Genomic DNA, 13,045 nt, shown 5'->3' on the forward strand with positions numbered 1-13,045 from the left:
TCCAGGGCATTGGGGAATTGACCTCTGGGAGACTGAGGTGGTGTCCCTGGAGATCCTGACTTCACTCTGAACCTGGCCTGTTTCTGTCTGAGTGCCTCTGGTATTTTGCAGGTAGATGCATGTTCATTTTGCTTGTGTTCGGAGACTTCTGGACGTGAACCAGGTCTGAACTGGCACCCTGTAGCAGCAGTGAACTCAGCTAAGAGGCAGGATCCTTTAGTGCTAATTTGGCACCGAATTAATGCAGGCACAGGACTTCCAGTTGGCTCAGAATAGGCAATGTACATGTAGAGACATGACACAGGCTTTATCTCAAGCTCCTCTGAGTTTTGTGGCAATTCAGCTCCACATCCCCACTTTCGGACTCCGATGCCAACCTTCTGGGCCGGGCCAGCGCTCAGCCCTTGAATCCGAGCTCCGCTTTCCTTCCACCTACATGAGAACTGTTCCTGCTGGGCCAGGGAAGGTATCGGCAGTCCTGGCAGCCTTTGCAGCATGAGCTGTTTGCCTTGAGTGAAACGCAGTAAGTGGAGAGGAACCCACGCTTCGGGCTCCTGGGAGCTCTGCTCTGTTCCCTCAGGTGAGTGCAGGCGGGCTGCACTACCTGTGAAATAGGTTTGCTGGGGTGAAGCCTTCTTCGTGTCTGTATGAGGTCATCCGCCACGGCAGTGAGGTCCTGCGTGTTTTCCCATTACAAAGTATTGTTCTGAGAGGGAAATGGAGGGTGCTAAGAGGATCGCCTGAGGCTGTTTGACAAGGAAACAGCAGGCTGGTTTAGAAGCTGTCTCCTGTCCAAGAGACACAGCTACCCTGATGTCAGAGGCTATTCGGATCCTGTATGGACAAGACTGTCTGCTCGCTCACTGCTGGCTCTGGTGGCCCCGTTGGCTCTACCTCGTGCTCTGCTTCAGCTGTGGTGTGAGGGCACCAGCTTCTGCCTGCTGGGCTCTCCTTGCTGCCCTGACCACGTACCTGGCCGAGGTGCCAGCAGGTCCACCAGCAAATTCTGGGGCACCCTGCTCTGAGCACCTTGCTCTGAGCTTGTAACCGCCTTGCTCAGGGTGGGAATTTGCTATCCAAGACTGGCAAGGTTTCTGGCCCCACGCAGTGGTCAGGTTGTGTTCATCAATTTCCCTTTCCTTGCTTGTAATTTCTTCAGGGCAGCAAGCCAAGCAGACCCATAGGCATGATCAAAACATGGGATAAATATTCCAAGTGGCTTGATCTATAGGAACATGCACATGGGGGAGGGAATGAGTTCATCTCCTCCGTGCTCTTGGCAGGGCTGTCCCTATATCCCCCTGCGTCCTGCAGTGGGGTGATAAGCTGGCTGCAGGGAGAACATTCTGTCCCGTCCCTGGAAGAAGAGATTCAGCTGAGCCTTCCTCCTGGGAGCAATCCTTGGTAGGCAGCTGAAACTTTCCTTTTCCTCTCATCCCATGACTATTAGGGAATATCCAGCCCCTTACATTGTCCAGAATAATTCCACTGAAAAGAGGATTAGTGTGTTTCAGTAACCGCAGGCTGGCTGTTTCCTGTCGTTTACCTTTTAGCTGCTTTCTCCCAGGTTGGTGTCTCCAGCCCCTAATGATTTCTTTTGTTCTTGGAGCAGCAGGTTATTGCAGCTTCCCTGAAAGAGTACATATAAAACAGAAGGGCGGGGAAGGAGCAAAGACGTCCTTCACTCCGAAACACCTCCGGTAACAGAGCGAAAAGTGGATCCCCAAGGCCCTGCTTTCAAAGGTGTCTTAATTTGCTGTCTAAAACAGTTGCCAGGGTTGCTAGTCCTGTCAATCCCATTTAAAAAAAAATGTCATAAGTACAATTTTTACTGTATACAGTTGCCCAAAGGGGGGGGGGTGAAATCAGTGTGAGCTCAGGTACAGCGAGTTGGATCAAGCAGTGTAAAAGGCACCTGGTGGATGGTGACCCGACACCATGTCACGCTAAAGATGTTTTGAATTTCTGGCACGGATATGGGGAGAAGGGTGAACGAGAGCTGTGCTGGGGTTTGTTTTGTTTTTTGAGAGAGGAAGCATTTCATTTCTGATGGGAAGTATTTTGTACTTGCTTTCTTCTGCTATCTGTTCCCAGCTCAGACAGCTCTTCTGTTCTTCAGTGTGCTTGCCCAGGGCTATTGTATATGACTGTTTAAACACTGTTTAAACAGCCATAAGCCTGTTTATTTACTGAGGCTATAAATTATCTTGAAATCAGAATTCATCATCCTGCAAATACCATGTTTCAACAAGCAGGCTGGCTCTCTGCTAGCGTAGCAATAGTAATAGACCTCCTCGCTGCCCTGCCAAGTCGCTGGCAGGGGCAAGTGTCCTTGCATGGGCAGCTGCCGCCTTACGGGGATCCAGGCAGACTCCGAGGGCTGGCCTCTCCTTGCGAGTTGGTCTGCTGGCAGACTGGGGAGTACAGCGGCCACTGTAGGTCTCTGATGGATGAACCGCGTGTTCGAGTTATCTTGTCCTTGCTGGGGTTTGCTACAAAACTAATGATCTGTCTCTTCCAGGCGTTAGCAGCAGTTGTCTCTACAGCGTGAGAGGCTGATGATAATCGAGGAACGAGCTTTTCCCAGTGGAGTTTTCTCCCTCGCCCCAGCTAGTAATAAGTAGCTGTTTCTGAAGCATGTGGCTTTTAGACAACAAAGCCAGCAATATCCTGCTCAGTGTTACCGGGGTATTTCCTAGACTCTTTGTTTTGCTGAGGCTGTGGACATAGCAAGTGACTAGAAGAACTTGTCTGAAAAGACTTAAGTGACACTTCCACTACGCGACGTGTAAATTCCTTTCTCAGATAATGTCTGTCTTAAATGTTTAATCTCGGAGACTCAAGCAGTTGAGATTAAAACCTACCAAGGCAGCTGCCATGCCCAGGCTGTTGCACAGAGTGTGGGTTTTCCTCTGGATGCTGAGGTTTCTGTTCCCATTAGCGCCTCGCCTCAAGCTGAGTGTGGTCCTGGCAGTGCAGGGCCCCAAACCTTTGTATGAGCTGCGTTGATCAGGTTGGCTCACTCCGCAGCAGGTCTGGTAGCAACAATTGATCGTCTGACTTACCTGTTGTGTGCCGTGTGAACTATCGCCTCTGCAGATTTCTGGAACCATATAAACTAGAGATGGGAAAGATCTGAAGTCATCCAACTTCTCCATTTTCCCCCTATGGGGGAAGGCTTGTTCCCTACACTGGATTTTCCTGTACTTGGTCCAGTTTTAAGTGACTCAAGCAGCAGGGTTTTCATCGCTTCCCTTGGGAGGCCTGGCAGTTTTCTTGCTATGAGAGATGTTTTCCTAATTCTCCACCTGATCTGTTCCTCTCCCTGATTCCAGCCCCACCGAGGAAGAGTGGCCAGCACAAAGCTACAGTGGGCTAATGCTCATCAGGTTATACGAGTACTGGTTAACTCTTTCTGGGTGGCTTTGGTGCTTGTCCTAAGCAAAAAGGAGAAATTTGGATATTTGGAAAGAACATTATGGTGCCGGAAAGGAGAATACTATGGTGCTGCGATGGTGACGCTTGTCTCAAAGACTGATAAGCATTGATGGTGTAGGTAGGACGAGTCCCGAGGCCTGTGGCTCTTTAGAGAATTTAGAGGTTCGTGTAAAGTTTTCTTCTACAGCATGTAAGCATACCTGCAGCTGGTGAAAACTGGTCAGATTACCCCTGACATGCTGAAATGGCAACCTGAACATGGGGTTAGTGGCTGTTCTTTATTTTGGGGCTTTGCTTGCGCCTAACTCTTAGTGGAGAAGCTTGTTTTTTCTTAACAAGCTGGAGATTTTCCCATGGATTGCTTTCTTTGCTTATCCTGTCTGTGCTGCCAATGCTGTGTAACCAGTAGCTCGACTCTAATGCTGAAGTAGTTCTTAAAATATCGTCTGCTAACTGGACTGGTCACGATGGGATAAAGCCATCTTCCATGAAGGATGAGCGGGATCAGGCCTTGGAGACACTGTCAAAGGGGAGCCAGCACAAGAAGAGGGGAATAAATATTTGAAGTGTGGTCATGCAGGGGACAAAACTAGATGCAAATCCAATGGTCCGCAGCTAAGATAACTGCAGAAATGTTTAGGGCAGAAGGTTGGTACCAGCTGAGAGGTCTGTGGTGGTGTAGCACAACGTGATGGGCAGCTTTCTACTTATTTTGTCTGGGGTCCCCCAGGAGGCTGTCTTATGTTTTATCCAAAATGAGCAAAAGGGTCCTCAACCCTTCTTCTCTGCCACGGTTCGACCAGGCGTAGGGAACGACCCCGAGTTCGTGTCTCTGCCAGGGGCACGGAGGGCAGTCGGTGGGTCTGTGTCCCCTCGCAGCCCCACCGGCCTCGGCGTGCAGCGGGAGGAACTGCCGCTCCCCCGGGAAGGGAGGTTTCTCCGCTCCGCTGAGCGCCACGGCCGTGGTGGTGCTTGCTGGGGGTGGGCAAAGCCAAGGAACATGACTAACGGGTAACACAAAGAAGCACCTTCCCTGCAGCCTGATTCACCCGATCCTTGCGCAGATTCAGTCTTTCCTTCAAGGAATGTTTGATAATGCAGCGCGCACCGCTGAGATCACCCTTCTGGCAAGTGCCTGCTGTGGTATGAGACCCAGTCATCTGGCAGCACATTGCTTACTGCAGTCTCCAAGGCAACCCTCCATGCTGTTCTTCTTTGGAAGCTCTGTGCATTCGTAACGAAGCTGTCATCCCTCTTACTGTAAGTGCAGCAGATGTGAAAGATTTTTTACCTGTGCCAACGAACCCCAGGCCAGGACGCCGCCGCTCAGAGGAGCGGCGCTGCGGTGGGCATCCCACGTCCCTCTGAAGGGCACTGCTCGTGGTGCCACAAAATGTCTCCTGCCCTGCGTGCCGCGTCTGTAGCCAGCTGCGTTCGCACAAAGAGACCGTGAGGATCACACGAGAGCTCTGCTGAGGCAAGGCCTTGCGGTGCTGACGTGCCACAGAAAGAATTCCTCCCGGATGGCTGGTCCCAAGGTGGATTTACCAGTCCTGCAGTTATTTGCTTCTCACTGATTAAAACGTGAGCCCTTCTGGTAGGGAAGCAACCAAATTGCAGCTCACGTCCATGTCCCGTGGGGGCCGCTCTGGGTTTCCTTTGAGCAGAAGCTGCCAATTGCTTGATTTGGAGGAACAGCCACCCTCTGTTGTGGGTGCTTAACCTGGCAGGTCAGAGGGGCAATTACTTGCCTCCAGCATCCCCTCACAAGTCCTCTGGGCTGCTCTAAGAGAGGCTGTAAATCAGGGAGGGTGGATACCATGTCCTCTGAGTAGGCCTGATAGATGCTCAGTGCTGGAGAGAAACGAGCTTCAGCAGTGCCATGCTGGCCACTGCTGAAAGTCGGTCTGGAACTGAAAGGCTGCAGGTTTCATTCTGCCTGCTGCAGCCTACGGAGAGGCTTTTTTCTTGTTTGCTTTCCTTGTTGGTCTGTTGGTCATACAGAAACCAGGGGCTGGCTCTTGCTGAGGGTATTGCAGTTCTTCGGGGTGAGCGAGGTAGGGGAAAACTCCTTGCTGTTCATACAGGACAAACCGCACCTCCCTGCCTCCCCGGTAGATCCCATGCAGACCTAGACTGGAAGAATCTGTCCAGTTTCGTCTACTTGAAAGCAGGCATCTAACTTCAGCCCTTGATCTTAGGGTTACCGGTGTGGGGCGAGAGACTCCCAGCTCCTTGGAGAAAGCCAAAGCCCCTGTCGGAGCGGCTGAACCGCCTGGCAGCTGGAGTTAGACGAGGTGACAAGTCTTTGCCAAAGCACCTCCTGCTCCCGGTGGGCGACAGATTTGTACAACCTGGGGTCGTTCTTGTTCCCTGCTGTGAGCTCTGGGAGGGACGGTGCTGGGTTAGGTGCGAGCTCCGGTGCTCTGCGCGGGCGGCTTGCTCGTCTGCTCCACGTTGAGCGGCAGCCGCTGGGAATACCCCGTACAGATAGCCTGCTCCTGCCTTTCTGACAAGGTCTGTGCTCCCAACCGTGGGCAGACCCCTCCGCCTCGCGCACCTCCGTCCCTGCCCTGCCGTCCTAGCCCCGGGTCCGTCCCGATTTGTCTGGCGGCTGTGCCAGACAGCTGGGACGCGTGTCTTTGGGCCGGCGCTTTCCAGGAACTCGGCGGCTGCTGCCCCGTCTGTCAGCAGTTTCCCTTGACGTTCCCTGAGGCCTGGAGGGGAGAAAAGCTATTTTCCTCTTGCCCCGCTGGACACGGAAACCGAGCGGGGCCAAGGCATCGTGTGTTTGCAGCGAGCCCTCAGCCGTCATAACCTAACGAGTACCTGGGAGGTGGGAAGGCTGCCCGAGGGCTGAGGGGGCCGTTCCCGAAGGATGGCGTGGAGGCAGTCCCCTCGGAAGCTTGGGTGCTGGGGGGGATTAATGTGGGGGTTGTTCTTTTTCTGCTCGTCTCCCCACCGGCAGGCTGGGGAACACATGTTGGGAGACAAACCAACACGCAGGCGGTGGCATGTGAAGCGAGTCCCCCTGCTGGCACAGCGGTGATTGCCAAGCAGTAACACGAACGATAACACGAGCACATGCAGATACACCACCAGTGATGGCACAGGAACTCTCCCACCGCCCCTCGGTGCCGCCTAGATCCTCGCTGTACGCTCCCAGTGCTGCCTAGAGCTACTCAGCAAACTCCCAGGGACCCCCAGTGCTGCCCAGAGACCCCCTGCATCCTCCCACTGCCTACTGGGCATCTCTAGACAACGGTGGAGGGCACTGGGACTTCCGTAGGAGGATCTAGAAAGCACTGGGTGGCACTGGGACTGTACCGGGAGGTTCTGGACGATACTGGGACATGCTTGGAGAGTACTGGGGGGTCTCTGTACTGCACTGGGGGCACTAGGAAGCTGTAGGCAGCACCAGGGGTGCTGGGAGATTATTGAGGGGCTCTGGAAAATACTGGGAGGGCACTGGGAGTGTACTAGGAGGGTCTAGACGATACTGGGGGCTGCTAGGAAAATCCTTGGGGGCTATAGGTTGTACTGGAGGGCACTGGGTGAGTACTGGGTTCTCTGGACAGCACTGGGGGACACTGGGGCTACCGGGGGAGGGTACTGGAGAGCTACAGGCCATAGTGGGTTCGCTGGGGTGGTACTGGGGTCCTCGAGGTGGTGCTGGGAGTGCGCTGGGGGAGGTTCTGCAGTCTGGGAAGGCACTGGGAAGTTACTGGGTGGCTCCAGGCAGTACTGGAGGGGAATGGGGCTCCAGGCAGTTCTGGGGTTCTGGCAGTGCTGGGTGGTTCTGGTATTACTGGGAGGGTACTGGGAGGCTCCAGGCAGCCCGGGGGGGGGGTACTGGGATGATACTGGGATGATGGAAATGGCTTGGAGGAAGAAGGCAAGACCCCGAGTCTACTAGTTTGTGAGGGATGTCAGACGCTTCACTGCTTGCACTTATTTTTTGTCTAATTGCTTTCTCCAGCGCTCAGGAGCGGTGGGGACAGGCTGGTGTCAGAGCACACCTCCCTCCCTGGCAGCGTGAACGCGCGCTCTGCTGCGGGCAGGCGGCTGTTGTTGCACAAAAGGCTGCTTGCCGGAGAAGACAAAGCCCTAAAACATCTGCAGAGTGTCCCCCCTTCAGCTCTACCTAGGCCACGTGAGGTTTGCTGCTCTCACCTGCCCTTGCTGCAGTGAATTCCCCACGGTTAGGATGTGCTGTCTGCCCTTTGCCTGCTCCGAAAAGTGTGTAGCAGCTCTCCCTCCCCCTGGGTTTGCCGTGCACGTGCCAGACAAGAAGGAAGCAAAGTGGGGTCTCTAAACCTTGCCTTGCTCGGTCGCAGAAGGGAGCAAACGCCTGGGATAAGGGCTGTAAAGGACACGGTCACGTATGGTGAGATACAGGGACTGGGGCAGGAGGAGCTGCTGGGGGGCAGGAAGAGAAGGCAGAGACTTGCCAAAAATGCAGGACTGGCAGAGGCTGGTCGTCGGGATGTGGGCACCCTGTGGGGTGTCTCTGAGTGAGGCTGAGCCTTCGTGCCTTGTCTAGAGAAAACCGGAAGCTTTTCAGGAAAAGAGAGCAGGAGAAAATGCTTCAGGTGCCCTAGGTCAAATCCTCTTTGAGCCCAAGAGGGCTTTTTAAGCACCCAAGGCTGCTCTGTTGGTAGAACTGCCTGGAACAGCACCACGAGGGCTGTGGGGCAGGATGCTCTGTGCAGCTCAGAACCCGGGGGCAGACCCGGTCCTGTGCATGTCCACGGGAGCAGCCAGGCTGCCCCGCCAGGCGGTGTGGGCAGGTTTTCCAAACAATCGTGTGGGATGTTTTCCTTTGATTCATCGGCTGTAATTCCTCCCAAAGACCTGGCATGTTTCCTGGTGGCTCGCCTTCCACGTGTCATCTGTTCCCCTTTGGGACTGGCCTCTCGAGGAGCTGACCTCCTGGCGGCCCTGCCTGGGGTCACTTCCACGGGACGCGGCTTTTCCTCGTCCCCAGAGGTGTCCGGGGGGCTCCCAGCAGCACAAAACCCTCCCGGCTCCCTGTTCCCTGACCCCGGTGTTTGTGTCGGCTCCCTGGGGTGAGAGGTTGCCCCTGCGATCGCGCTCGGATCCCCGATCTCTTTACTTTTCTCACAGTTTCTAAGACAACCGGTGCAATGAGACACAAATGTCAAACCCTCTTATTTCTGTGTGCCTGGGGACCAGGCTGCCTGCGCCACCGCCAAGCTGCCGCCGGATTATACAAACCTTGTGTTTCCGCTGCTCGGTGTGACTGCTAACAGCTCCCAACCCCAGTTCAGCAACGTTTCACCCCTACCTGCTTGAGTACGAGCTCGGGCTGGGCTTACATCGCTTCTGACTTGCGTGGGATGTTTCAGGTCTCATCTGCTGCCTCTGTAGAGCTCGTGTTGGCGTTTTGCTTCCATCCCGCGTGGGGACTGGGTCCGGGGTCTGCAGGAAGGAATGCTGATCCTCTCCGGACTCTGGGGAGCAGAGAGCTGAGCAGTGGCACTTCCACCTCTCCCAGGGAGCTGCTGCCGGCCTCACTCGCGGCCCTGCCGCAGCCCAGGGCTCGCAGTCTTGCCTGTCCCTCGCAGGTGAGGTGGGACACGCAGCTGGGGGACGCTGAGGCAGGGGGAGATGAAGGAAGCACAGGAGGACGAGGCCAGAGCGGGGACTGAAGGTACCACGGTGAGGACGGTGTCCCACAACCTTCATATCGCTTAGCCTTGTGGCTGCTGGGGTTCGTGCTTTGGGTTTTGGGGTTGGGCTGGGTTTAAGCGCTGGGCTGGGCTGTGCAGAGGGTGACAAGCGTAAGGCCGTTCTTCCTCCCGAGTGGTGCCTGAACCCTGCGGTACCAGAAATGCCCCGCACCGAAACGCACCGTGCAGCCTGGGGTTACAGCTCCGTTCTATAACGAACAGGAGGAGGAGCGCTTCCTCCGACACCTTTCAGCTCTGCGATCTGAACGACTGCAGAGGGGAAAGAGTTTGGGACCTTCTGGGGAACAAACCAAGTGGGCTGCTGGCCACCAGCTCGCACCTGTAACCCGAGGGGGGGGACTTTCCGGGCTGATTCAGAGCCGCTTTCCCCCCGAAACGAGGAACTCACTGAGGCACCTGGCAGGCGAGGCCAGCTGCTGCGGCTGCCTGGCTCTCTCCTACACTAGCTTCCTTCCCTGCCTGCTCACTCTTTCTCTCTCCACTCGCTCCTCTTGGCTCCCTCCCCTCTGGCCTTGGGAGAGGTGCCTGGTGCGGGGGCCTGGTGCCTTGGCTGAGGGAGACACCTAGTGGGGCCGCGCTCCTGGGCGCAGCTGGGGTTTGCCTGGCTTTTATTTCCCCCCTCCATTTATTTTCAGTCCTAACGAGGGGCCGGAGCAGGAGCCGAGGTTTCCAAGTGGTCCCTCTGGGTTTTTCCTCACCTGGTGCTGTGGGAAGGCCGGTTGGGATGCGCTCGGTTCCTCTGGCACCGTGAGGTGCCCACCTGGGCCCTGTCAGTCCGTGTCCCCTCCGAAGTGGAGGCGTTTTCCATCCTAAACCCTGCCTCGTGACAAGGCTCGCTGGGCCCTGGGAGCCCAGGTGGTCGTCACCTGGGTGCTGAGGGATGGGGTCGCCTTCAGAGGGGCATGTCGGTGAGGAATGTGCCTGTAAAACAGCTTTTGTTACCCCCCAGGGCCTGTTCGCTCCGGTTGCAGCTGGGCCTCCAGGAGTCCCTCACCCCCTGAGCGTCTCCAGGACAGGGACGATCGGTAATGTTTCATCTGAAATCCCACTCCTGGCACTCCTCCCCGCCGTGCTATATCAGGCTGAAATAAGGCAGTGAGAGCAGCAGGGAGGAGAACGTGAGGAGGAAGGTACCTCTTACACGGGGGCTCCTCACACTGAGCCTCATTGAGGAGCCTCCATGTAAGAGATGCAGCTACGGGCTTGCAGGGGGCGTGCTGGCAAAGGCCCTGGGTATAGTGCTGGGAACACGAGAAGTGAAGGAGGAAATCGGATCCTCTTGGGAAAATACCTTCCCCTTGGTCTCTCTGCCCCCTTCCTGGGCCTGCAGCATGTCAGCAGCCAGCACCAGGAAGCCAACAGCCAAGGTGAGAACTGGGCACTGCTAGCAAACCTGGGCTCTCTGCTGCTCCACTGCTTCTCTCCTGTCTCCTACAGGAGGTTTTGGATGCCCCTGCCGTTAGCTTCACCCAGCTGAGAGCGAGCTGCCGCGCTGTGTTGTACCTACGAGTCCTCAGGAGACGGTGAGCACAGAAACTGGGCAGTGGGAACCAAAGCAGTAAGTGCGCTGCTTCAAAGCAGTGAGCCCTTGCAAAGCTTTGGAGTAGAGCACTTGTAACGGCAGTTTCCTCCCTCTTCTAGGGGGAATTGCACTCGTTCTTCTCTCTGTACAACAGAAATGCCCTGGACCAGGTTATCAAACCCTGGAGGCAGATTTGAGGATACTGGTCTTTCTCTGGTGAGGTGAAGGTGACGCTGGAGTCATAGCTCAGCCATCCATTAACGTTCTCGGCTCTTCTCCCAACCACTTCTTTGAGCTCTGCTTTGCCAAACCCTCAAGACCACAACGCAAACAAGACTCATCTTGTGTTACAGGCACAGTAAACACACACCCAAAGCTATGCCAGGAGTGAACGCAGTGTTTTCTCCCCTGCTCACCCCCCTCGTGCATCAGACGGTGTTACAAAAGCCTTGCAATTGCCCCCTTCTGACTTGGGTGACGCTGGGAGCCTGCAGAGGTAGGAGGAAGGAGCTTTTTTTTCATCGGGGTCACCAAGGGGTGGTCTGGAGCAGAAGCGAGCGCAGCCCCTTGCAGACAATCAGAGTCTGGTTACGCATATGTTTGGGGCATAAAGGAAATGTGCTGGCAAAAGCAGGGATGAACTTGACGCGTGAGCCAAAAAGGCTTTTAAGAAACACCCCCCTCTCTCCCCCCAATAATTCAGGGCAGATGATGCTTAGTGTAGAGCCTATCTCAAGTGATAGCTGAGACTGACTGCTGAGCTGCGTGCTCCAGCCCGAGGCAGGGCTGCACACGGAGCCAGCCTCTCGGGACCACCCTGCTGCTGTGGGACCGAGCTGTTCCCTCAGAGCCCCTCGTTCACTTCGTACCAGTCACTGGGCTTTTAAGGAGGAAAAGAAGCACTGCGGGGCTTTTGTGCCTCACCAAGAAGGGTAGCAGCAGCTTGAAAAGTGCCAAGGGAATTGGTGTTGCTTGTGGAAGCACTTGCGTGCAGTCTGGTAGAAGAAATGCAGTGTCTCAGGCTGATGGCCAATCTTTTCAAAAATAGCAGTGGAATATTCACTTGGTGATATTTATTTATTTATAGTGAGGAAAAGGAAAAGCTTCTGTCCCACAAGAGGCTTATAGCAGGGTCTCCAGGCCCCTCTGCATGCAAAAACGTGGAATTCTCTCTGGGGTAACACCTGCTGCATCAGACACGAGCAGGATCAGGCCTCTGGGGAAGAGTGGTGCTGGGCACCCAGGCCTGGTGTCACAGAGCTGGTGCAGTGCAGGGAGGAACTTTTGAAGCCAGGTTTCTTGGTCTGACTGCGTGAGGAAGAGCCTTGCCTCCCAAGGTCAGGGGGTGACGGGAGCAGAGTGACTCTGGCCTGCCCGCTCCAGCTCTGTGAGACAGCACCAAGTCCTAAATATTAGGGCCGTTGTTCCGTTCCCTGTCCTGCCTCATGCCTGCAGGAATTCAGAGGTGGCCTCGCATCCGTGGCAAGTTGTACCAGTGGGCGCAGCGTGCCGCAGCAGTCTGGCGGCTGTGGTTCAGCAGGCATCCCCCCGCAGCGGGTGGAAGCCCCCAGTGCCCCAGCCGAGGCAGGCAGCTCCAGCCTCAGGGCAGGTTCCTGTTCTCATGCTGATGAGAGCTCATGGCTGGGGATTTAGCAAAGCAGCTGTTTCCTGCCTGCTCTGCGGAGAGCCCGTCACCACAAGGGCTGGGCCCCTCTGGATGGAGCTCGATCGATCGGGAGGTGGGGAGCAGCGGTTTTGGGGCCTGGGTGACTTTTCTGTTCCCATCCCGTTTCTGTTCCAGTGATGCCATCGGCCTGCTCTGGGCTGCGGGCAGCAGACGGCTCCTGCATACAAAGAACAGCCAGCGCGGGACTCATCCGCACCCACGCCTGGAGCCACGCAGCGATGAGACTGGACAGAGGTAGGAAAAACTACAGGAACTGCAAGAGGGTGTGTGGGGAGAGGGAAGACCCCTGAGCAGGGCAGCCCCCAGCAGAGAGTGGTTTGGACACAGAAGCAGCGTTGAAGCTGCACGTTGTGCCTACGGCAGCTTCCTGCCACGAGGTGCTGAGGTGCCAGCCGCAGGGCGCCACACAGCAACGCGCAGCCCGGCTCTGCAGGCAGCTGCAGAAGCTACAGCGTGACTTTGGGCAGGGTCCTCCTGCTGCAGTCCGTCCCTTGGGGTGCAGAGTGGGTTTAGCACACCCCCACGCTGCAGCCGCTCCCAGCACTGCCGTGCCTTGCGGCAGAGGCGCCCTGTACCAGGACATCTGGCACATGGCTTCAGGGCGGCTGTGCCAGAGCCGGCGTCGCTCCCAAGGGAGCTGCTGAGAACTCGGCCAGGAGGGAGAGCTGCAGCTTGGGGTCCCCT

Source organism: Anser cygnoides, chromosome 21, assembly GCF_040182565.1.
Source record: "Anser cygnoides isolate HZ-2024a breed goose chromosome 21, Taihu_goose_T2T_genome, whole genome shotgun sequence".
In the NCBI taxonomy this organism is placed as follows: domain Eukaryota; kingdom Metazoa; phylum Chordata; class Aves; order Anseriformes; family Anatidae; genus Anser; species Anser cygnoides.